Source organism: Dipteris shenzhenensis, chromosome 13 (assembly GCF_047967505.1).
Source record: "Dipteris shenzhenensis isolate YYH24624 ecotype China chromosome 13, Dip_SZ_1.0, whole genome shotgun sequence".
NCBI classification, from domain to species: domain Eukaryota; kingdom Viridiplantae; phylum Streptophyta; class Polypodiopsida; order Gleicheniales; family Dipteridaceae; genus Dipteris; species Dipteris shenzhenensis.
The window spans coordinates 48,775,464-48,798,255 of NC_141608.1; the positions used below are offsets into that span (position 1 = coordinate 48,775,464).

At 48.7% G+C, this 22,792-nt stretch overlaps 1 protein-coding gene across 1 annotated transcript in view; it reads left to right on the forward strand.

Moving 5' to 3' along the window:
• MSH5 (MUTS-homolog 5) overlaps positions 1 to 22,792 on the forward strand; it is a 498,728-nt gene that overhangs the window by 236,910 nt on the left and 239,026 nt on the right. The window lies entirely within an intron of this gene.

The following is a 22,792-nucleotide window of genomic DNA, read 5'->3' on the forward strand; positions in this document are numbered from 1 at the left end:
GATGATGATAATGATGATAGTGAGGATGATTACTTTGTTCGTCAATACACTGGGTCAGCCATGATGATGGATGAGAGTACCCAAGAGAACCTAGTGAGACAAAAGAGCCAAGAAGAGGTCTCAGAGGTATCCACCTTCACATTGGATAGTTCCCATGTTTTGGTAGATGATTGGTGCAAATTGCAATGTCTCATTTGATTGTTCCCTCTCCAATTGCAACATTAATCAGGCACACTGACGTACATCAAGAAAATACCTCTTCTTCATCTGAGTCGCTAGATTTGGGTTTAGGGTGTGCAAGTACAGGGGCATTGTGCAAGGGACCTGGAAGCTCCCGGCCCCCTCCCTACCCTCTCCCCCTAGCTGTCCCCACCTGCTGCCTCTCCCGCCCCCCTCCCTAGGCCTCTCTACCCCCCTACCTACGTCCCGCACCCCCCCTCTCCCCCACCTCCTCCTCTAGCCTCATGCCTTCCTTGCCTCGTCCTCTACCCCTCCTAGCCCCCTTGTCACCCCCCCCCCCTCCTTCCACCTCCCTACCTTCTACAACCACCCTCCCTAGCCTCACCTCTCCTCCTCTCCCCCTATTATCCCTCAGCCCCTCCATTCCCTTCAGCTCTCCCTCACTCTCTTCAGCCCCCCTTCACCCTCAGCTCTCTCTCTCTCCATCCCCCCTTCACCCTCAACCCATCCTTACCCCCCCCAGCCCCCCTTTTCTCTTCAGCCCCTTTCTCGCAGCAAGGAATTGACGGATGGAGCTTCACCGTGTTAGAGTCATCCTTTTCACATAGATTGAGGAATGGATTCTCATTCTGTCAATCCTCAACCGCTTCCAACAGCGGCCACGAAGACAGTTATTTTTTCAAAAGACAAGTTGCAGCAGCTTAGAAAGGGTGTAGAACTTGAAAGCTCTACTTCATTCTTCACTCCCATCCATGGGTCCCACCCTTCTAGATTGCAAGCCAAGGATTAGATGTTTGTGGCTGTACCACAAGACTCCACTCCTCACCTTTTAGATGTATGATTATTGGGATGAGGATTCTTTCTGGTGGTTTTCGATTCTCTTGAGGCCGCTGATTTAGTACTCAAGGCTAACCCCTTGGTGCTAGCTTCCAGGAGGATCATTCTATCACCCTTCACCTTGGGTTTTGATCCTTTTAAGGAGGATAGTGGGTCTCCTCTCTTTTCATCTGATTTTCCGGCCTTCCTCAGGTGTACCATCGACACCTTGCTACCATCCTTTGGAGTGGCCGCATAGATTCCCCCCCCTGGTCTGTCTTTTAACTCTGTGGAGGCAATTAGGTCTGGCGGGATGCCTAGAGTCAAGGTCATTGTTTTTTACCCTAACATTACGGATGGCCATGTTATGCTTCAATTCCCAGATAATTTCTTTTTTTGCTAGAGGATTGATATTGCTAGAGGATTGATTTTGGTAGGAGACATTCCTGTTTGGTTCCGACTGAGGCTACCATTCCATCAGGTACAGATCAAGAGGGGCCATCAGATGCCTCGACCCCTACTAGAGCTACCTTAGTTTCAGCCGTGGATAGGACCAGTAATGTTTCTCATGCACATACTTTGACTCATGCCCCTTTACTCGAGTAGCCCCACAGATAGAGGCAAGGGAGTCTCATACCCTTCACCTTTCTCGAGTGCAAGGATTCTTCGCACTCCAATTTCATGCTTGGTTCACATGAACTCCTAGCAGATATGGTAGAGATTGTGGAGGAGGAGTTTGTGCCCTCCCTCTTTGGGGATGTTTTTTTTTTTTTTTGGGGCAAAAAAGAGACTTCTATTAAGTAAGAAAGAAACTCACTAGAGCAAGCTCTGAGCAGAAATACATCATGAAATCATGAGGATAAATAAAACCCCCTCAAAGTGAGGTGGAAAACAACCAAGGCTGAGGCTGAAAGTGCCACCTCAACCCTGTAGGAGTCTCAGAGAAGAAAGGAGAACCCTTCCATTCCCTGAAGAAAGAAGCCCTCCTAGATGAGGCTGCACGAGAGCCTCCCTGTATACTCATCCATACGGCCATTAAAGTATGTACGGTGTCTGTCCAGATGTCTGTCCAGATACTAGCCAAAGTGTGCGAGGGATGAACCTGAGTACCCTCCATAGCCTCTGTGCATCTGGCTCTCCAGATATGCCAGGATTCTATGCTCGCTAAAATCTCCCAAGAAGTATCCACAGAGGCATGTACATCTGTAAAAGGAAGGTGTGGTACCACATCCAACGAATAGGACTCAATCTGATGACGTCGAACCAAAATGGCCCGAGTGGAGTCAAGTCTCTCATAGAATACCTAAGGCCTTGTAAGAGAAAGCCAAGCCATAAACAATGCTGAATAGTCTCCGAAGCAGAGGCAACAAGGGCAAGTAGGGTCGGCGCCGAACCTGGATCTCCAAAGGTTCACTGCAATCCCACCATGGATAGAAAGCCAAAAGAAGAGAGTGATCTTTCTATTCCTGTGGGATTTCCAGAGTCTCCTCCAGAAGCACCTCTGCAGATCCGCAGTGATATCAAGTGTCTCCCAATGAGGAACTCTGGAAGGTCTCCAACCTCTATAACTGAGGTGAAATCTCCTGGCATTATTGACCGTGTAACAAAAGAAAGGGATGCTCTTATCTCGATGCCCTGCGTCAATCCACTCCCACTCTCGAGGGTCCCACTGCAAGTACCTAATCGGAACTCCCCCATAGAGCCAAAGCCTCCAAGACCCGGTGGAGAGCAGCCGGGGGTCTGGGTCGAGGAACCACTCTGAATCTGATCCCTGCACCAAAAGACCTACAACCCTGATAGGCTGAAAAGCAGACTCAAGCAAGATGTCCTGTTACGCTGTAGCCGAGGTAGCATGACCTCGGAAGAATCAGTCGACATTTCCCTTAAAGGATCTATGTTTGTAATTATTTGTTTGCGCTTCATGTAAATGATCGGGAGGGAATTAATGTCAAGGTCCTAGGTGAGGGTTGATAGCACCAGACTAGGTGGATCTAAGGCTAAGGGCCTAATGCAAGGAATGTGTCTAGGGGCAAAGGATTTTAATGCATCCCAAGAGAGGGGTGAAATGTTGCATTAGGAAGGCCCTGTGATGATGACATGTGGCATCTAGATCCATCTAGGGAGATGGGGCTTGTTGAAGCTAGTGAGAGAAGAGAATGTGTGATTTTCACGAATGTTTTCTGATCAGTAACTCTCTGTCATCTCATAAGCTTCAGCAAGGTTGGCTAGGTGGAACAAAATGGTGTTGCTCCTGTGATTTGCAGTAGGAATAGTTGTAGTATGTAACATTTGGTATCAGAACTCAAGGGAAGAGACCAAGGGAAGGGGTTCATGAGTTGTGTCGTCGAAGGACCAGAGCGCCAGATCCACGGAGAGTCCATAAGGGATGCGTGAAGTGCATGGGAGCGTGGAGCGATTCGGCTGTGCCCTGCGTGATCGTTGAATTTGGAGTGGATGACAGGCGTGGAGCGTAGGTGTGGCGGCTCGATTGACTTGTGACCTACGACGGACAGACGGGATCAGCGCTGACCTGCGACGTGTTCGACGAATCAAGAGAGGGGTGATCACGAAATAACCCGGAAGGTTGGCTGTTGGCGCTGCTGTGACTACGACGGAAGGGTGGCTGTTGGCGCTGCCGTGATTACGACGGAAGGTTGGCGCTTCCCGTAGTCTACGATGGAAGCAAAGGATATACGGGAGGCCTTCAATGATTCGTGGGCTTACTAGTAGCTCGTGAACGGGGAGACCCTTCGACGCAGATAGACCGTGCCTGTCGCAGAGAGCATTTCGTCAATTACGGTCTGAACAAAGCGATTCTGAAGGACGGACGAATCGTGTGCAGCTTCGTGGAGCTGAGGCGTGTATCCAGTCGGGATTACCTGCGATCCTTTTGGAAGGAATAGAGCCTATTATTCGTTGAATTTCGTGGATGGGCGACCCGTAGCCAGAGAACGTAGGCAAGGATAAGAGGCCATGCAAAGAGAGATATGTATCAAGGGATTCCAACGTGCAGCGTGGCGTGACGCAGGGTGGAGCGCTATTTGAAGAGCAGTTGGCCGTGATTCAGAACTTGGACAGCGAGGGTGAAGCAAAAGAGGATCCAAGAAGGCTGTGTCGAAATCGTTGATGACCAGGGAGCTCTCTTTGACCTCCATCAATTCCGTTTTTTTTTTTCTTGATTAGTCGGTTGATGCTCTGCTTTCATAAGTAGGATCTCGTAAAGAATTAGTCTGCATGAAGCTTTAATGCTGTAGCAGGGACAAATTATGCTTGAGGTTATGCCTATGTGTTGCAGTCAGAGTTGTTTACAGGAGCTTCCCTAGGATAGGAAAAAGCGCTGTTTGAGATATATGCCTGTGTCAAATGCCTAGTCAGTGTGAATCTGGGATTGCAGGAATTCCCTAGTATAGGGAATTGTGTAAGAGTGCAAGTAGACTGAATTGTGTCAGTTTGTAGATACAGTTTTCTAGCGGTGTTTTTAAAAAAAAAAACAAAACAAAATAAAACAAAACATAGCGGTGTTTAAAAAAAAAAAACAAAAACAAAATAAAACAAAACACCCATTGGACTGAATGGAAGCAGAAGAAGGGGCTTCCAGGAGGGACCCTGGTGAGTCAGGAGTCCGGCCGACCCAACATGTGTCGCGCCCAGTAGCTCATACCTTATCTGGCAGGATTGCCTTGCTTGAGGATGCCTTGCAACAGTTATTAGCGCAACAGTTACAGGCCAATGCAAGGCAGTATGAACTTAGGAGAGTGATACACAGTATGTCTACCAGACCTTCTCGAGAGGAGAAGGGAAAGGCTCCAATGTAACCGGAGTCTAGTGTCCATATGGTCGAGCCTAGGAAGGCTAAAGTGCCAAATATTGCCAATTACAGACCGGAAAAGTATTCTGGTCGGATGAACGACCATAGTTCTGATGTCATTGAGACCTGGTTACACAAATGGGACGAGGCGTTCGCCATTTGTGAAATCAGAAATGACATCAAGAAGATCCGTGAGGCCACCCACATGTTTAGTGAGGTAGCGGATCGGTGGTGGATTAAGCAACAAAAATATGGTATAGCATCCACTACCTGGGAGGGGTTTAAAAGAGAGTTCAGGAAACACTTCTTACCTCCTGACGAAGCATCCCGAGCTTGGGATCTATATACGAACCTTCGTCAGAGAAATTTATCAGTGGCAGAATACACTGATAAGTTTCGAGAGAGTGTAATGAAGGTTGATGAACCCCTGCCTCAATCAATCCAAGTGAAAGATTTCATATTTGGATTGAATGATCGAATAAAAATGGAAGTTCGGGCTAAGTACGCGAACACGTTAGATGATGCAATAGCCATAGCCCTGAACTATGAAGATGCCAAGGGCAGCAGGCCAAGTGGGTTTGCACAGGTCGGAACCCAGTATGGATATCCGAAGAAATCTGGGTTTAAGAAGAAATGGATTAGCAGAGGGAGTGGTTCTCAGCCGAGTGGTCAAGCCAAGCAAGCGAAACCGGCTGAAACTCCTAAACCAAGTACCACCATTGGAGTGAAGAGGAAAGTAACCCCAATGGCAGCCCGGGCTTGGTCTAAGTCTCCCTTAAACCCAGAACAAAGGGAAAAAGCGAGGAGAGAAGGCTTATGTTTTGGTTGCCTTCAGCCTCATCAGTGGAAGGATTGTCCACGTAACAAAGATCGTCGGATGGCTGAGATGGTGTTCTCAGAATGCGACCTGGAGATGGAGGGAAGTCCTAGAGCGGAAGAGATGCAGATTCAGCTAGCGGGATCTTCTCAAAGGTTAGTACCTTGTTTGTTATGTGTGTATGTTGCTAAGCTAGTGACAAGTGCACCTGATAACATCCTATCTAAGCCCGCAGCAACGGGGTATACAGCCTTTAATGATACGGAGTTAATTAAAATGAAAGGGCAAGTGGCCAATCATGATGTCATTGTGTTGTTTGACTCGGCGTCAACTCACAATGTGATTAACTCCAAGCTCGTGAAGAGGCTGAAATTAAAGACAAGTCCATCTGACTATGCGTATACAGTCAAGATGGCAGATGGAAGTTCAACTGAAGTATGGGACCAAAGGGTTACCCAGTTGGAGCTTCGGATTCAGGACTATGCTGAGAAGCTTGATTTTGAAATGACCAAGCTTGCTCATGCGGATATAGCCCTAGGTATGGCGTGGCATTCTAGGAAGAATCCAGCCATTGATTGGAAAAAGCGCGTGTATCAATTCAAGATGAATGATGTGCTTTATGTCTTGCGAGGTGAGAAAGATATACCTCAGGGACCGATGGTTTCCGTGATGAAAATCCGAAAAGCTCAAGAAGAGTTTTTATTCCTTTGCACAGCATCGGTAGAGCCGGTTGATGATTCTTCGGCTAGCACTGATGTTACACAAAGTGGTGAGATGGCCAAGCTGGCTAATCTTATAACAGAGGAGTTCTCTGAATGTTTTAGCGATGAACTACCTTATGGGTTACCTCCAGAGCAGAAAGTTCAGCATAAGATTGAATTGATCCCGGGGGCAAAACCTGTAAATAGACGTCCCTATAGAATGAGTTTTACTGAAGAGGCGGAGGTGTGTAGACAACTGGAAGAATACCTCAAGTTGGGGCAGATTCAACCAAGTTTCTCACCTTTTGCTTCACCAGTGATATTAAAGAAGAAAAAGGATGATATGTTTCGCCTCTGTATAGATTACAGAGCATTGAATAATATCACTGCTAAGCACAGGTATCCGATGGCTCGGATTGATGATTTGCTAAATGCATTACATGGAGCCGTGATTTTCAGCAAGATAGATCTTAAGTGTGGCTACCATCAGATCCGGATTAGAGCCGAGGATGTGCATAAAACCGCTTTCAGAAGCAGGTTTGGTCATTATGAGTTTTTGGTAATGCCCTTCGGACTTACCAATGCTCTAGCGACATTCGTCATGCTTATGAACGATTTACTACGTCCGTATATCGGAAAGTTTGTAGTACATTTTATTGACGATATTCTAGTGTTCAGTAAAAGTATTACTGAGCATCGTGAACACCTGAGAATAGTATTCAGTACTTTGAGAAAAGCCAGTCTTTATGTAAATAAAAAGAAAACTATACTGTGTATGGTTAGGCTTGAATATTTAGGATTCATAATTACTCCACAGGGGGTAGAAATGGATCCGAAGAAAGTGGTTGCGATACTAACTTGGCCAATCCCTCAGAGTCTGACCGCGTTGCGATCATTCTTGGGGTTTGTCCAGTTTTATAGAAGGCATATCAAAGGATATTCCGAAATAGTATCGCCATTGACTGATCTGACCTCAGATAAAGTACCTTTTATATGGGGACAGAATCAACAAGAAAGTTTTAACACCATAAAACAAGCTGTGGTCACAGGACCGGTGTTAAAAATAGTTGATCCCCAGAAACCGTTGTTCCTGGAAACCGATGCAAGTGGCATTGCGGTAGGAGCAGTTCTCCTTCAAGACGGAAGGCCAGTAGCCTTTGAAAGCAAGAAGCTTTCTCCCTCTCAAAGGAATTGGCCAACTCATGAATTGGAGTTGTATGCTGTTATCCATGCTTTGAAAACATGGAGGCATTATTTATATGGTTCAGAGTTTTATGTGGATGTGGATCATGATACTCTGAAACATTTTTGTAAACAGCCTGACTTGAGGGGCCGCCAAGCTAGGTGGGCAGAGCTCATGCAGGAGTTTAATTTAACGATTAGGTACCGAAGAGGAAAAGATAACAAAGTTGCTGAGGCGTTGTCTCGCATTATGCACAACCTGAGTTTCACGGTATTAGAGAGTGCTCTAATGACCGAGATTAGAGAAACTCAAAAGGTGGACGAGTTTGTCCAGAGCTTATGGCCTAAAGCTCATGTGTTAAAACCCGTGGAAGATGAAAAGGATGACCTGGCATCCAGAAAAGGCCAAACTTATGCAAGATATACCATAAGGGATGGTATGTTGAAAAGAAATGGCAAGGTTGTAGTACCTAGTCAGAATGATCTCAGGCAGAGAGTCATTCGACAGTGCCATGACAGCCCGTGTGCGGGACATCCAGGGGTCGAGAAGACGTATGATCTCGTGAAGCGAGATTTCTTTTAGCTAAAGATGAAAAAGCACATTCATGAATATGTGACATGGTGTTTCTCGTGTCATTTAAGTAAGGCCGAGCGGGTGAAGCCACCCGGACTTTTACAGCCCTTGGAAATACCACTGAGTAAGTGGGAGAGCAAGATGGCTCACTTCATTCGAACTAGAGAGTCTGTTAGTGCCCCGCAAGTGGCGGATTTGTTCATTAGACATATATTTCGTCTGCATGGATTGCCTAGATCCATAGTGTCAAACAGAGATGTCAGATTTACCGGTCATTTTTGGACAGCGGTATTTGAGACACTAAGGACTGTTGGGAATGAGTAGTGGAGATCATCCTGAGACGGATGGTCAGACGGAGAGAGTCAACCAGACTTTAAAGGATATGCTGAGGGCATATGTGTCATTGAGGCAACATACATGGAACAAGTGGTTGCCATTGTTGGAGTTTTCCTACAATGATAGAAAACATTCCTCTACAGGGTTCAGTCCGTTTGAGCTGAACTATGGTTATAGACAAGCCAATCCAACTATAGTTGGAGTACCTCAAAAAGTGCCTAGTGCCGCGAACTTTGTGGTTCAGATGCGGGAGATGCTAGCACTTGCGAGAGCTAATATCCGCCAGGCTATGGATAGAGCCAAGGTGTATGCGGATGAAAACTGGTCTATAAGAGTATTTAAGGAAGGAGAAAAAGTTTTTCTCAGAGTTCCTTCGCACTCGAAGTCATTGACTTCAGGAGAGTGTGCTAAGTTATCACCTCGATACTGTGGGTTGTGGTTAATTCTGAAGAGAATAGGCAAGGTAGCCTATAAATTAGAATTGCCATAGGGGTGTAAGGTGCACCCGGTTTTTCATGTTTCACGCTTAAAGAAATTTTTACATACAGGTGACTCACTAATCGAAGGTGTGCTTTTGTTTCAGGAGATAGAGGATAATGCGAGGCGCAAACCAACAAGAATCTTGGACCGAGGAACAATGCAAATACGAAATTGGAAGATACCCACGGTGTTGGTTGTATGGCATGGTCAGCCTCTATCCGAAGCTACCTGGGAATCCGTATACCAGTTGCGGAGAGTGTTCCCAGATTTTATCATCGAGGACGCTGATGTCTGAAGAGGGAAGGAATGTTACGCTCTAGCCGAGGTAGCATGACCTCGGAAGAATCAGTCGACATTTCCCTTAAAGGATCTATGTTTGTAATTATTTGTTTGCGCTTCATGTAAATGATCGGGAGGGAATTAATGTCAAGGTCCTAGGTGAGGGTTGATAGCACCAGACTAGGTGGATCTAAGGCTAAGGGCCTAATGCAAGGAATGTGCCTAGGGGCAAAGGATTTTAATGCATCCTAAGAGAGGGGTGAAATGTTGCATTAGGAAGGCCCTGTGATGATGACATGTGGCATCTAGATCCATCTAGGGAGATGGGGCTTGTTGAAGCTAGTGAGAGAAGAGAATGTGTGATTTTCACGAATGTTTTCTGATCAGTAACTCTCTGTCATCTCGTAAGCTTCAGCAAGGTTGGCTGGGTGGAACAAAATGGTGCTGCTCCCGTGATCTGCAGTAAGAATAGTTGTAGTATGTAACATGTCCTCTGTGGATCTGAGCAATCTACCACCATCCTGCACAGTAAAAACTAAAGCATCCTCCTGTGCATCTCGAAAGGCCAAAACCTGAAGCAGAACACCGCCTCTCGTAAAAGTACTTGCCCAAGTGGAGCAAGTGAGTGGCATATCATTTGTATCTACCCACTCCTCTGGAAGGGCTGCCTCAATCTGCAAGATCCTCCTTGCACTCCCTCTGAGATGTCCTGTCAACTGAGACTTGGTCTCCTCTGGAAGCCTGCAGAAAGCTTTCCAAGACCCCAAAGATGATGCAGGTCCCCTCTCCCACCTGGACTACTGCATGTAGAGTGAGGCACCAAGTGGTCTGCCATGATCATCTAAAATACTGTCATTCCACATGATGGGTTGCCTATCAATCTCTTCACGAGAGGAAGGAGGAATCCTCCGAAGAGTGCTCCTGAAACTGGCCGATGCTTTCAGAATGGCAACCATGAGAGGGGACGAAGGTGATCTGAGGTGTGCTGTGGTGAAGATCCACCTAATACTGCTCATCCAGTCTCCTCCTGAAGAAGGTGTGCACCTCTGTATGTTGCTAATAAGAAAGGCCTCCACGGTTCCTGCCCTGGCATAAGTCCCCGCACCACCATCTTGCAAAGTAAAGCTCTGCATTGTAAATCTGGATCAATAATATTGAGACCCCCTTCCTGTGTAGGGAGGATGAGGGTCTCCCAAGCCACCTTGGCTAAGGCATGTGCTGTGCCATCAAGCCGACTCCAAAGAAAATTTCTGATCGGTCTCTTGAGCTGAGTGATGCAGTCCCTAGAATAGCACCATCAAGAACAAACAAACCAGGCCGTGGCCAAGAGGACCTGGTAGCACAACTCTAGAGGTAAGATCCAGCTTGGCTGAGCTCCAAAAAAGGAGGAACTCAAAAAAGGGGATAGCTCCTCATCTGATACGATAGTGATCCTGTTGGAGGGAGGTGAATCTGCAGTTTCTCGAGGGTGATTGGAAGTGCTTTGTGGTGTAGACCTGGCACCTTGGTCATCTGCGTTGCGTTTGCCAGGTGATGCCATGGAGGGTGGTCCTGATCCTGCTCTGCGGGCTGCTAGAGCCGTATGAAAGTCAACGAATAGAGTGTCTCCGGGTAATTTGGGTTTGTACTTGTGAGGAGGGGCATGGGCAGGCATGAACAATGGCTCCCTATGGAGAGGCAAAGAGTGAGGAGGTGGTGTCGATGTCGAGGTCTGGAGAGGCAAGGACTGAAGAGGGGGTGCTGATGTCGAGGCCCACGAGATAGGAGGTAATGAGAGGCAAGGACTGAAGAGGGGGTGCTGATGTTGAGGCCAACAAGATAGGAGCCTGTTGCCGGAAGGGCGTGTCGAGACCCGGGAGAGGAGTGTGACAGATTGCCTGGAGAGCCGGGCCGAGTAAAGGGAGAGAGAGGAAGGAGTATGTAGCCAGGAGGGGAGCAGTAGGAGAGGTAGAGGGAGGGGGCGAATGTAGAGCTATAGGGAGAGAGGCGTGACGTAGGTAGGGAGGGGGGTACCAGGACAGGGGAGAGGGAGTGACGTAGAGGTAGGGAGGGGGGGTTGCGTTGAGGGAGGAGTGGCGCTGAGGGAGAGGATTCATATCATGGAGGCTCTGACTATCTACCCCCCCACAGGTACTATCAAGACAACATCCAAGCCATCCAGTGGGCATAGTACCGGTGGCAGTGATTTGGCCCAACAAAGTACAGCTGGCGACCTTCCACCCCCTACTTCATCTTCCTCGATCATTCGGGTGGTTTTCAAACCTTTCCTTGATCCCACACTCAAGCTATCTAGCATCTTGTCTCCTGATGAGATAGCCCGCATGTCTCTCACGGAGTTTGATGATGTCACACTTCCCTCGGTGGACGTCCAAATGTGTACTGCGTTCAATCTTATGACTTTGCAACAGACACATTTGGATTCTTGAATTCCCGTCATATGTTCACTCCCAGTCTCGTATCCACATACCTCCGTCTTCCCACACTTGCCACCTCACACTGAGTCACTCACATTCCTGTCCTTCTTGTCGAAGTGTAAACCTCATCGCTGCAAACATGAGTGCAAGAAGGTTCTCGAGGGAAACAGCAGAGAGGCGCTTTTAGCAAGGTATTTGTTCACTCACTTCTACTCTGCCCTGGGACACTTCTTCATCACCAAGGCGATCCATTCTGCCCTCGACTCCATTCTTTCCGTCACTCCCTACGATTTCGCCTCACTCTTCTACTCTGCTTTCTGTAACACGGTCCGCAAGCATCGGGGAACATATACCTATACCTGTGGGCCACACCTCACCTTCTTACTTTACCAGTGGAAGGCCAACCCTCCTTCCATTATCACAAGACGCCTCCCTTCGTCATCCCTCTCCCCTCCTGTCACCACCTCTGCCATCTCTTCCACTGTCACTTCCCCAGTTCCTGCCTCCTCTACTCTTTCGACAAGAAGGGTGCCTCGGCAAACACAACCTGACGCAGTCTACCTCGGAGCTTCTTCAGTACATTCTGTTATAGGTTCCCCATCAGTGACATGTCTCGTCTCTCCATCAGTCACTTCGCCAGTGCCCGGACTTGCATCTCCATCAGTCACACTTGTCCAGGGACCTCCAGAGTTTCAGTGGGTCTGGTTGCACCAGATACACCCCATGTTGTACCAGTGACGATGGGTGTTGTACCGGTGACTTTCTTGGAAAGTGTATTTTTGCGACCTTCATGATGGATTGCAGCTGTTCCATCTTCCCTCGCTACCACTTTCACCGATGCAGTCATCACCACAGTTCAGGTGATGTCTGACCATGTGTTGGATCTAAATCTTACTCTGGGACCTGACTCCCACGGGCTTTCTCAGGGGCTTGCGCAGTCTTCTCCAAAAGTACTTCGCATTTCGGCCTCCCCACCACAACCTCCACATGGCAAAGACAAGAGTGGGAGCCCCTCCCCGGAGATCCTCCACTAGCAACTTCACCATCAGAGGAGGTATTTGAGGGAGGGAGTTTGCCCAAGTCTATGGATTGCCCACCCCTTCATCAGAATGATATGTTCACAGCTTACATAGCTGCTTCATTAGGCCCATCGCTTTCAAATGTTTCTCTTGTGGAAAAGCAGAATGAAGATTACAGAAAAAGACTATCTGTTCTTCATAGGAAACGCTCACCAGTATGTGGGGAAGAGGAGGATGTGAATCAAATCTTCACCATTCCTTTGCAGGAATGCCTCGCACAGAACAAGAAGACCTCGAGGGCCCTGACATGTTTTGTGCACTTAGATCAATTGGCACCTACAGGCAACCTGTCTACGGAGGAAGAGGGCGCTGTCCCTGACATGTTCGAGGAATTTGGGGACGTGATTAATTTGGCTGACAGGCTGAATTACAGCGATAGATACGCCTGGATGAAGAGGTCCCTACATCTCGCTCAGTGTGTCATGGATGACACTTTCACGCAACTGGGGATAGCCATCTTCAATTCCACAGGTATATGCTCATAAGCTCCTCTCCCAGCAGCAACATTTGAAGTTAGAATTCGAGAGAGCTCAAGCAGCCCAACAACACGCCACAGAGGTGACACTTTGGCAACAGGAGGAGAGGTGGCAAAAAGACAAGGACTCAGCTATTCATGAGCGTGACATCGCTTGGAACATTCAGCGGGCTGCCCTTGAGGATCGCCACCACAATCACAAGCAAGAATGGGAAGCAGAAATGACAACAGTACGCAGCGAGCATGCAACAGAACTAGCAACTTTGCAAAGCCAGCATCTCACAGAGGTAACCAAATTTCAGCAAGAGATTGCACAGTTAAAGGAGTCGCCTTCTTCCTCCGAGATTGCCTAGGAAAAATCAGATTCTAGAGTGGCTGAATTGGAAAAGAGGCGTTTATCCATGGAGGAAGAATTCACAGACCTTCGGACACAGTTGGCCACCCTCTAGACTTCCCATTCCACCTTGCAAGGGCAAAAGGATCATTCCTACCGGCGATACCACCGGTATAAGACCAAGTATGAAAATCTAAGAAACGTGATGGACACGATTGAGGCTAAGGAGGAAACACACCATCCAAAGCTACATATGATTGGGACAAAGCAGATGGCTGAGGAAAAGGCTACTGAGCTACATACCACTATAGCAGAGCAAAGGGTAGAGGCGAAGGCGGCAGAGGAGAAGGCTACTGATGCCCTCCCTCAGTAATTTGATACATGGGTTTTTTTTTTTGCACTGTTAGATTTTTGACAGACTGATTGGCTCTCATTGTAAATATCATGGTGTCCTATCATCATGATGTACTTAGTTTTTGCAATTTTCCATGCTGTACCTCATCAAGCAACATTTTATTTTCATTGTTTCATTTTAATACAAATTTTGGTATTACTTGCAAGGCCAGCCACATGGTCTGTAAAATTTTCTTTTTCTACTCCATCACCATATCAATGGTTTGTAAGTTCTTTTTTTCTTTTGACGATTTCCCTCCTCCATTTCTATTCACCGGGACAGTGAATGAAAGTGGCGGGGGAAATTGTTACAATAGAAACACCCCTGACCACATGACAGCAGTCGTTGACCACATGTCGAGACAGGCGTTGACCACATGTTGACAGGCGATGTTGACCATGTGTCAACACAGGTCAGCCACATGACACGAGGGGTTGACCACAGGGGTCCATCCAAGAGGACTATCCGAGGCGACCATGTGTCGACACATGTCAACCACAGGTCAACCAGGAGTACCATGCCCAAGGCGATCTCATCGAGAGCTGCGCACATGGAGAGTGAGCTTAGCACATGGAGCAGTCAGGAGTATTTACAGTTACACAGTGGTTCAGTGGTTGAGTGGTGCGGTGATCTAGCTCACCTGCACATGGAGAATTTACAACATCCTGACTAGAAGAGGCTAGTGAGTCAGGGAGTCAGGAAGTCGCCATAGCCATCAAGAGAGCCAGCAATGCAACGACTATCCTCAACAGGTAAGGAGATAGGAGGATGACCAATGGGAAGAAAGGGGGAGATTCTTGGCGTAGAAGGGACCCTCCGAGGCGGGGGATGAGGATGAAGGCGAAGGTGGAGAGGGGAGGAGACATTCATCATGGAGTATTCGGCGTTCAGCATTGGAGCCGAAAAAAGGAGTGTGAGGAGAGATAGAGGCTAGAGCTACGAGCTCGCCAAGGAGAGAGTGGGGAGAGACTTGTGTGCACCCCTCTATCTACTATGGGGATAGACCTGTGTGTTCTTGTGACTTGCGACTTGTGACCTATAGATGTTGGTCCAGTGATATGTACTTTGGCCATCTTGGTCACTTTCTCATGTTTCCTCTCTCTTCCCGATATGGGGATTGTTCACTAGTGTATGACGAGGTTTTCTTCTTCTACTTATGTTATGGAGTTCTCATGTGATTGTCATTTAGCATAGTGCACTCGTACGTCATTTTTCACTGTAGTACAGCATACGACACTTGCACACCACTGCACAGTGCACTCTGCGGAATCTATTGCATTAGAGCATTGCAACACTCATGCTTCTCACGCTAGCGGCCTTTGGCCTCTGGTAACACCTTCGGAAGGATAGGAACCCCTCCCCTCAGACACGTCCTGTCTGCCCGCGATCTCCACTCTGTGTTGAAAGAAAGAACCATCAAGACGCTAAAGCATCATATGATAAATTAGGATCCAGTGTGAGGACCCTAACTCTAGGAATCCCGTCAGACATGATCGCCTCTGCAGCTGTCGAGGGCAAAACCGGGAAAGGGGGGGATCTCAGTGACAATACCAAAGTACTCCCCAATCACCAAGAGTAAGCGATGGTAAGCCTGTGGGAGACCAGGAAAATGGAAAAAAAAAGAAGAAAACCCCTGCTGCCCTCCTCCACAGGCTCAAAGCCCAGCATGAAAGGGTTTAAAAAAATATTCCTATGTCCAAGTGGAAGTACCCGGATTTGAGCACTGCGCTCGCAGCCTCCGGTGAATCAAAAACCACCTGGAAGAAACCTCGCCCTAACAAGCGAACATCTTTCAGTCAAGCGTTGAGGTCTAAGGGTAGCGCCACAAGCATCCAATCTCTAACTTGTGATCTAAAAGGGTGAGACCCTTAGATGTGTGCGGTAAACGTGGTAGAACATTCAAGCTCTACATCCCTTTTGAGCTGCTGCAACTCGTCTTCTGAAAATGTAACTGCTTTCGCGGACGATGGAAGCAAAGTAGGATTGGTTGAGTGAAAATCCATCGCGAATCAAGGTGAGTAGGCCGACTCAAACAAAAAATAAGTTCCATCCGACCCAAAAGTGCTGCGGGAAGAAGAGGCCAGGCAAAGAAGGCCAGGAGGAAGAGAAAGGAGAAGAGAGGAGGGGATGAGAGAGAGAAAGAGGGAGGTGGAAAGGGGGAGAGAGAGAGGGGGGGGGGGGGCTGGGAACGAGAGAGAGGGGGGCTGAGAGAGAGGTAGAAGGAGGAGACGGGATAGGGGCATAAGGAGGAGGAGTGAAGGAGGAGGCGGGTAAGGGGCCAGGTACGGAGGAGGGATGTAGGGAGCAGGAGAGGGGGCGAGGGGAGGGGTGGGGTAGGGAAGTCGTACGGAGCGGGGTAGAGAGCCGTAGCGAGTGGGGGAGAAGGGTGGAGAGGGAGCGGGCTGAGAAGACGGGTGAGGGGAGCAGGCTGAGAGGGAAGGATAGGGGGAGGGGCAGTGGGAGAGGGCAAGTGAGGAGGAGGGCTGAGAGGGCGGGTGAGGGGAGGTGGGCTGAGAGGGAAGGGCGAGAGGGAGGGCTGAGGATGAGGGAGGGGAAGGGGTTGAGGGTGAGGGAGGGGCTGAGGGAGAGGGGGGGCAGCAAGGGGAGGAGCAATAGCTCAACTGCCTTTGTATTTGTCCAATAAGCACTTGGCTATGGGTTAATCTGTATAAGGAGAAAACCCCTCTGACGCAAGCATTTTGTGAATCCAAAGCGACGACGAAGGGTACCCTCAGAAAGCCCCAATCTACCCTATCATAAAGTCCAAGAGTAGAATGGCGAGCCTTTGGCCATTCTACATAGCCCACTCAAAAGCTTCTGTTACCTTATCACACGACCACCTGTCGACAGGCGTTGACCACATGACGACATCTGTTGACCACATGTTGACCATGTGTCAACACAAGTTAGCCACGCGATCACACGGGTTCATCCAGGAGTACTGTCCGAGGCTGTCAACCATAGGTCGACACACATGTCAACCACAGGTCGAACCACAGGTCGACACAGGTCAACCACAGGTCGACACAGGTCAACCAGGAGTACCGTGTCCAAAGTGATCTCATCAAGAGCTGCGCACATGGAGAGTGAGCTTAGCACATGGAGCAGTCAGGAGTATTTATATTACACAGTGGTTCAGTGATACAGTGGTGCAGTGGTGCGGTGAACCAGCTCACCTGCACATGGAGAATTTACACCATCGGGCTGGCGAGTCAGGGAGTCAGAAAGTCGCCGAAGCCATCAAGAGGTGCGGTGAACCAGCTCACCTGCACATGGAGAATTTATACCATCAGGCTGGCGAGTCAGGGAGTCAGGGAGTCAGGAAGTCGCCGAAGCCATCAAGAGAGCCAGCGGCGCAACGGCTATCCTCAACAGCTAAGGAGATAAGAGGATGACCAATGGGAAGAAAGAGGGGAGATTCTCAGCGAAGAAGGGACCCTCCAAGGCGGGGGATGAAGATGAAGGAGAAGGGGGAGAGAAAGGGGGCATTTGGCATTCGGCATTCGAGAGGGGAGCGAAAGAGAGGAGAGTGAGGAGAGATAGAGGCTAGAGCTACGAGCTCGCCAAGGAGAGAATGTGGAGAGACTTGTGTGCACCTTTTGTCTACTATGGGGATAGACCTGTGTATTCTGCTGATTTGCGACTTGTGTATTCTTGTGACTTGCGACTTGTGACCTGGGGACACGTCCAGTGATATGTACATTGGCCAACTCGGTCACTTTCTCATCTCGCTTGTCTCTTCCGGATATGGGGATTGTTCACCAGTGTAGGATTTTCTTATTTTGCTTATGTTGTGGAGTTCACCGGTGATTGTCATTTAGCATAGTGCACTCGTACGTCGTTGTCCACTGCAGTATAGCATACGACACTCGCACACTACTGCACGGTGCGCTCTGCACGATCCATTGCATTAGAGCATTGCAAAACTCATGCTTCTCACGCCAGTGGCCTTTGGCCTCCGGTAACACTTCCGGAAGGATAGGAACCCTCCCCCCCCCAAACAGTTTATGGCGATCACGGTGGGACACTGCTGGTATTGAGTAGCACGAGAGAATTCGTGATCTAGGGTCCTAGAGAGAGGTCTTATGCCGAGTAGTTCTGAAACCTTTGAAGGAGCTAGTGATAGAACTAGGAGGTACTTGAGGAGAGTGGAGAAAAGACTTCCGGCAGACCAAACTAGGTACAAGAAGCACTACGTGCGACGTAAGTTTGCGAAGCCCTCAACTCGAGCACAAAGTGAGCCCACTGGAGCAGTAGCCAGAGCAAGTAACTTCATCGATACTCTCATTGACTTGGATCAACAGGAACCCTGGTGGTCAGATCCGGGCTCCGGAGAAGAAGTGCAAAGCGGAGATCAGGTGAAAGAAGAGGGTACTAAGGACGAGGGCTCCTCAGGGACTCATCAAGGTCAAGGAAGCCCCTCTTCTCTTCCTGCAACGATGTCTTCATCAACCACCTCTTCTACCGGAGTGGTGACCCCATCTGCTCCTGCCTCAACCTCTTGTGGACAAGCTGCTACCTCATCTGTTATGCATAGCTCCGGGCTCCTAGCTAATCCTTCTTCTACATCTATTCCATTGGGGGGTACTTTTGCTCCGGCCATGCCTTTACCTGCCACGATGGTTTCATCTCCCTTTCCATCCACACCGGTGTTGCCTTTTCCACCACCTCCTTCCTTCCCTTCTGCCTACTCATCCATGACTTCAGCTCCGTCCCTCTCTTTCCCAAATGCTCTCCGATCCTCTTTCACCCCCACATCTTCCATGTTCTCACCCTTTCCCTCTGCAACACCGAGACCCCCCACTTACGCGCTACCATCTGGGTACACTCCCTCTATGACTACATCAGTAGTGACTTCCCCATTGTGGTCCTCCACAGGAGGAGTTGTCGGGGTGGTCTCCTCCTTGGGAACACCAACACTTATTACAGCCCCATCGGGACTCCCTCCAACTCTTGCATCTTCTCCAACCTCTCGGGTGGGGATGGCCGTTCTCAGTTCCCCAAACAGAGCTAGACTTCTTGAGCTACTCAACAAGGTCCACGTGAAGACTCAAAAGTTCAAAGGCCACCTCCATGAGGATGCGGAAGCTCATGTGAGGAAGTTCCTCACAGCATGTAAAGCTAAAGGTGTGGAGAATGAGCATGCGTTCCTTCACATCTTTCCTTCGTCATTGGAGGATGCAGCGGATGTATGGTACAGTCAATTTCCTCCGGACCACTTCCAGACGTGGACAGACCTAAGGGAGGAATTCTTACGCACTTTCAAGTTGGAAAAATTCGAACACATGATTGTCCAAGAGTTGTCCACTGACACCATGAAGCCTGGAGAAAGCATCTCTGAGATGTACACAAGGATGAGGGTCTTGGCGGCAAAGATGTCTGTGCCACCTAATGATGCTGTTATGAAGGGATGGCTTTTGAAAGCATTACCCCCTTCCATTGCTATAAGGTTGGTGGATAAACTCCCTGAACATGCCTCACTTCAAGACTTCCTAAAAGAAGCTGTCAAGATGGAACGGTCACAGTTAAGCTTTGCCTCATCAACGAATACGACCACCCAACTCCCAAGAGAGGAGGGATCATCCGCATGGCAACAACTCAAGAAGGAGTTAGAAGAAATCAAAGAAGGCCTGAAAGATAGGATAAAGGTGGATGGCCAATCGTCCTTTGAGGCCCAAATTCGAGGTGGCCTTTGGTGCACCGAATGCAAGGGTTCTAACCATGGTTACTGGGAGTGCCCCTCCAAGCGAAAGGTACCTACTTCTACCTCATTTTGTACATTTTGTGAGATCCATGGACATGATGCCTCTGAGTGTAGGTACCTCAAAGGATTAAGGATGCTTCTTCCAGAGTATACCTCGGGGGAACCTCTAGTTGCTGCAGTCAACAGAACGGTACCCATAACTTCTGGTCCAGCAGAAGTATCTTCTGCTCCCCCTTTTGCACGAGCATCTGAGCCACCTCCTCCTCCTGTCATGCCACCTCCATTGCTTCCGACTCCCCCTTTGCTCCAAGCTCCTGCCCCCAATTCAATTGGTTCCCCTTATTTCTATCCTCAGCCATACTATGCCCCGTACCAACCACCTATGTCAGGAGGTGGCTATGGACCCTCTTATCAACGCGGTCGAAGGGGTGGTTTCAGAGGTGGACGCGGAGGTGCAGGCAGAGGTACAAACTTTAGAAGACCCATCATGTGTTACAGATGTGGTGAGTACGGCCACTACCAAGATGATTGTACACAGCCGTTCGAGGGACCCTCTTGTACACAGTGCAACACAAACGACCACTACACCAGAGATTGTCCCAATAGAAGAGTGGAACCCGCATCCCAAGTGAATATGGTTGATGTAGTAGTGGCGGGGGAGGGCAACAATCCCCATTTGATTGGCGCAGTGTTGGGCGCTGTGACACGATCACATACAAAAGGTGACAAATGTAAGGGTGACTCAGAGTCAGCACCGGAGACCTCAGCACCAATGAGTTCGACGAGTGTTCCCCCACGGAGGTCATTCTCCTCCTCCAAGGTACACAGTACGCCCGGGAATAGACCACCCATGCTAGCTTCTGATAGTGATTCAGAAACAAACTCGAAGGGCCCACAACCATTAAGGTCAACCACTAACTCTGGGAGTGCCTCATCCTCGGGGGATCACTCTATGCCTTTGAGGTATCAGGAGGTAGTAAAGGGTGTCACGAGAGATCTTCAAATAAGTTCTGAAGATGAAGGTAGCACACCTCAGCTTCCATCCCGCAAGTCCAGAACTGTGAGGTTTGCAATAGAAGTGACAACCCTCGGACAGTACCGGGATAAGGAGGCACGACTAGGTCCTCCCACTTTGCCCCCAACAGCACTCAATAGAGAAGAGGCTATGGGGACAAGACCTAGTTCTGCCCAGGAAAAAGGGAAAGGAGTAATGGAAGAGAAACCCCTGGAGACAATGACTCACAGTTCAGACCTACATCCACATCCTCGTGTAAGCTTCGACCCTCGGCTAGAGGCTAGGAGGATGAAGTTGCAAAAGGCTAATGCTAGTGTCCACCACTACTCCCTGTTCGAAGATCTTATGAGTTTCAAACCCAACCTCACTCTACGACAACTTTGTCTATTGTCCCCCCAAATCAAGCATCAGACTATTACATTTCTGAATCGCCTCCCAGGAGGTCGACACAAGGGATCTACTCCGAGTGGGCCACCACCAGAGACATTACCGGCTCAGCATGGGTCTACACCGGACCACTTCTCTGCCTACGCTGCCCTCACTTGTGAACAAAGTCCCAAGCTCACCGTGGAGATCCATGGAGTGGAGCTAAAGGACATCTTCCTCGATGGTGGGGCGGCTGTGAACATTATGCCAAAAGGTACACTCCAAAAACTAGGGTTGAAGTTGACAAGTGATGTTCACTTTCAGGTACGCATGGCTGATCAACGCAGAGTAAAACCAATGGGTGCAGTCAAAGGTGTTCACATGAAGATTGGCGGAGTAACTTTTCTCTCCAATTTTGTTGTCCTTGATATGACCGAAAATGAACAAACTTACCCTCTACTTCTTGGTCGGCCATGGTTGCGGTCTTCAAAAGCCATTCAGGATTGGTCAACTGATGAAGTTCGATTGCCCCTGGGATCGACATCCCTCGAAATAGATATGGTCACAGGGTAGGCAAGGCACATACCAATAGAACTAGGAGAGGAGGATTTTGAAGAACCAGCCGGAGTCGAAGAGGAGCATTGGGCCTGTGGGGACTGGCCCAGGGGTGGTGACCAAGGTATCAATGAGGAGACAACCCTAGAAGGATTTGAAAGTTTGACCTACTTGTTGGATCGGGCTGATCAAGAAGACGAGGAGGCTGTCATTTTGGATTGGATGGGAGCCCTGGGCTCATTAGCGGTCAACATGGTGGAACTATGCCAACAAGAAGATCAAGAAGAACACCTACTTGCAGTGTCAGAAATCCACCCAGAACGACAGGGTCTGGCTGAACTAGTTTACGAAAGGATGCCCTTTGGACTTTGCAATAGTCCACACATGTATAAGAGAATGGTCACTAGGGGTACTACAGTGGACACCACAGATCGTACTGAGGACAATGATGGTACTGCAGTAAACATTGAGGATCGTCCAGTGGCCGACATGGAGGACATTGGTCAAAATGATGCTGACAATACTATAGGATACAATGAAGGATCTACTAGGGACGAGGCTAGTAGGGCACAACCCACCAATGGTACTTCAGAGTACAATCATGGTATTACGGTGCACAACCATGGTACTACGGTGTACAACCATGGTACTGCTAAGTGCAATGATGGTGATAGAGAAAACAGGAACACTAATGAAGACGAGACTGATGATGATAGTGATTTAGAAGAAAGTGACATAGACATTGCTGAACTTGAGGAGAATCACCACCAACAGCTTGAGGTCTTGGGCGGACCCAGGGTGCATATCGGATACAGAGATGAGGACATGGTCGATCTCACTTTGCTTGACCTTTTCTTATCAGAAGCCGACCACCCCTCGATTCAAGACCTTCCGGAAACCACTTATGAGGTGGAAGGCTTACCTTACCGGGGCATGCTGAAACAGTCACCGAGGCATCGAAGGCACACAACATCTGCAACATCTACTGATTCTACATCTCAGTCAATGCCTGAGAACCCCCCAGTTACTTACCCCTCATCTTGGTTGAGAGAAGTGGAGGGGGACTTTCCCCTTGAAGATACTCCAGCACATACAGGACTGAGAATGGGTGAACCAAGTACCTCAACATCCCAATCCATTGCCCCTGTTGATGAGGCACGGAACTGGCGGTATCTCAACATTGGAAGTGAGGACCAACCCAGGCATTTGAAGTTAGCCACTTGGGTCTGGGAACATGACTATCTTCTAGCTGCAGTCACCGACCTTTTTAAAGAATTTGTGGA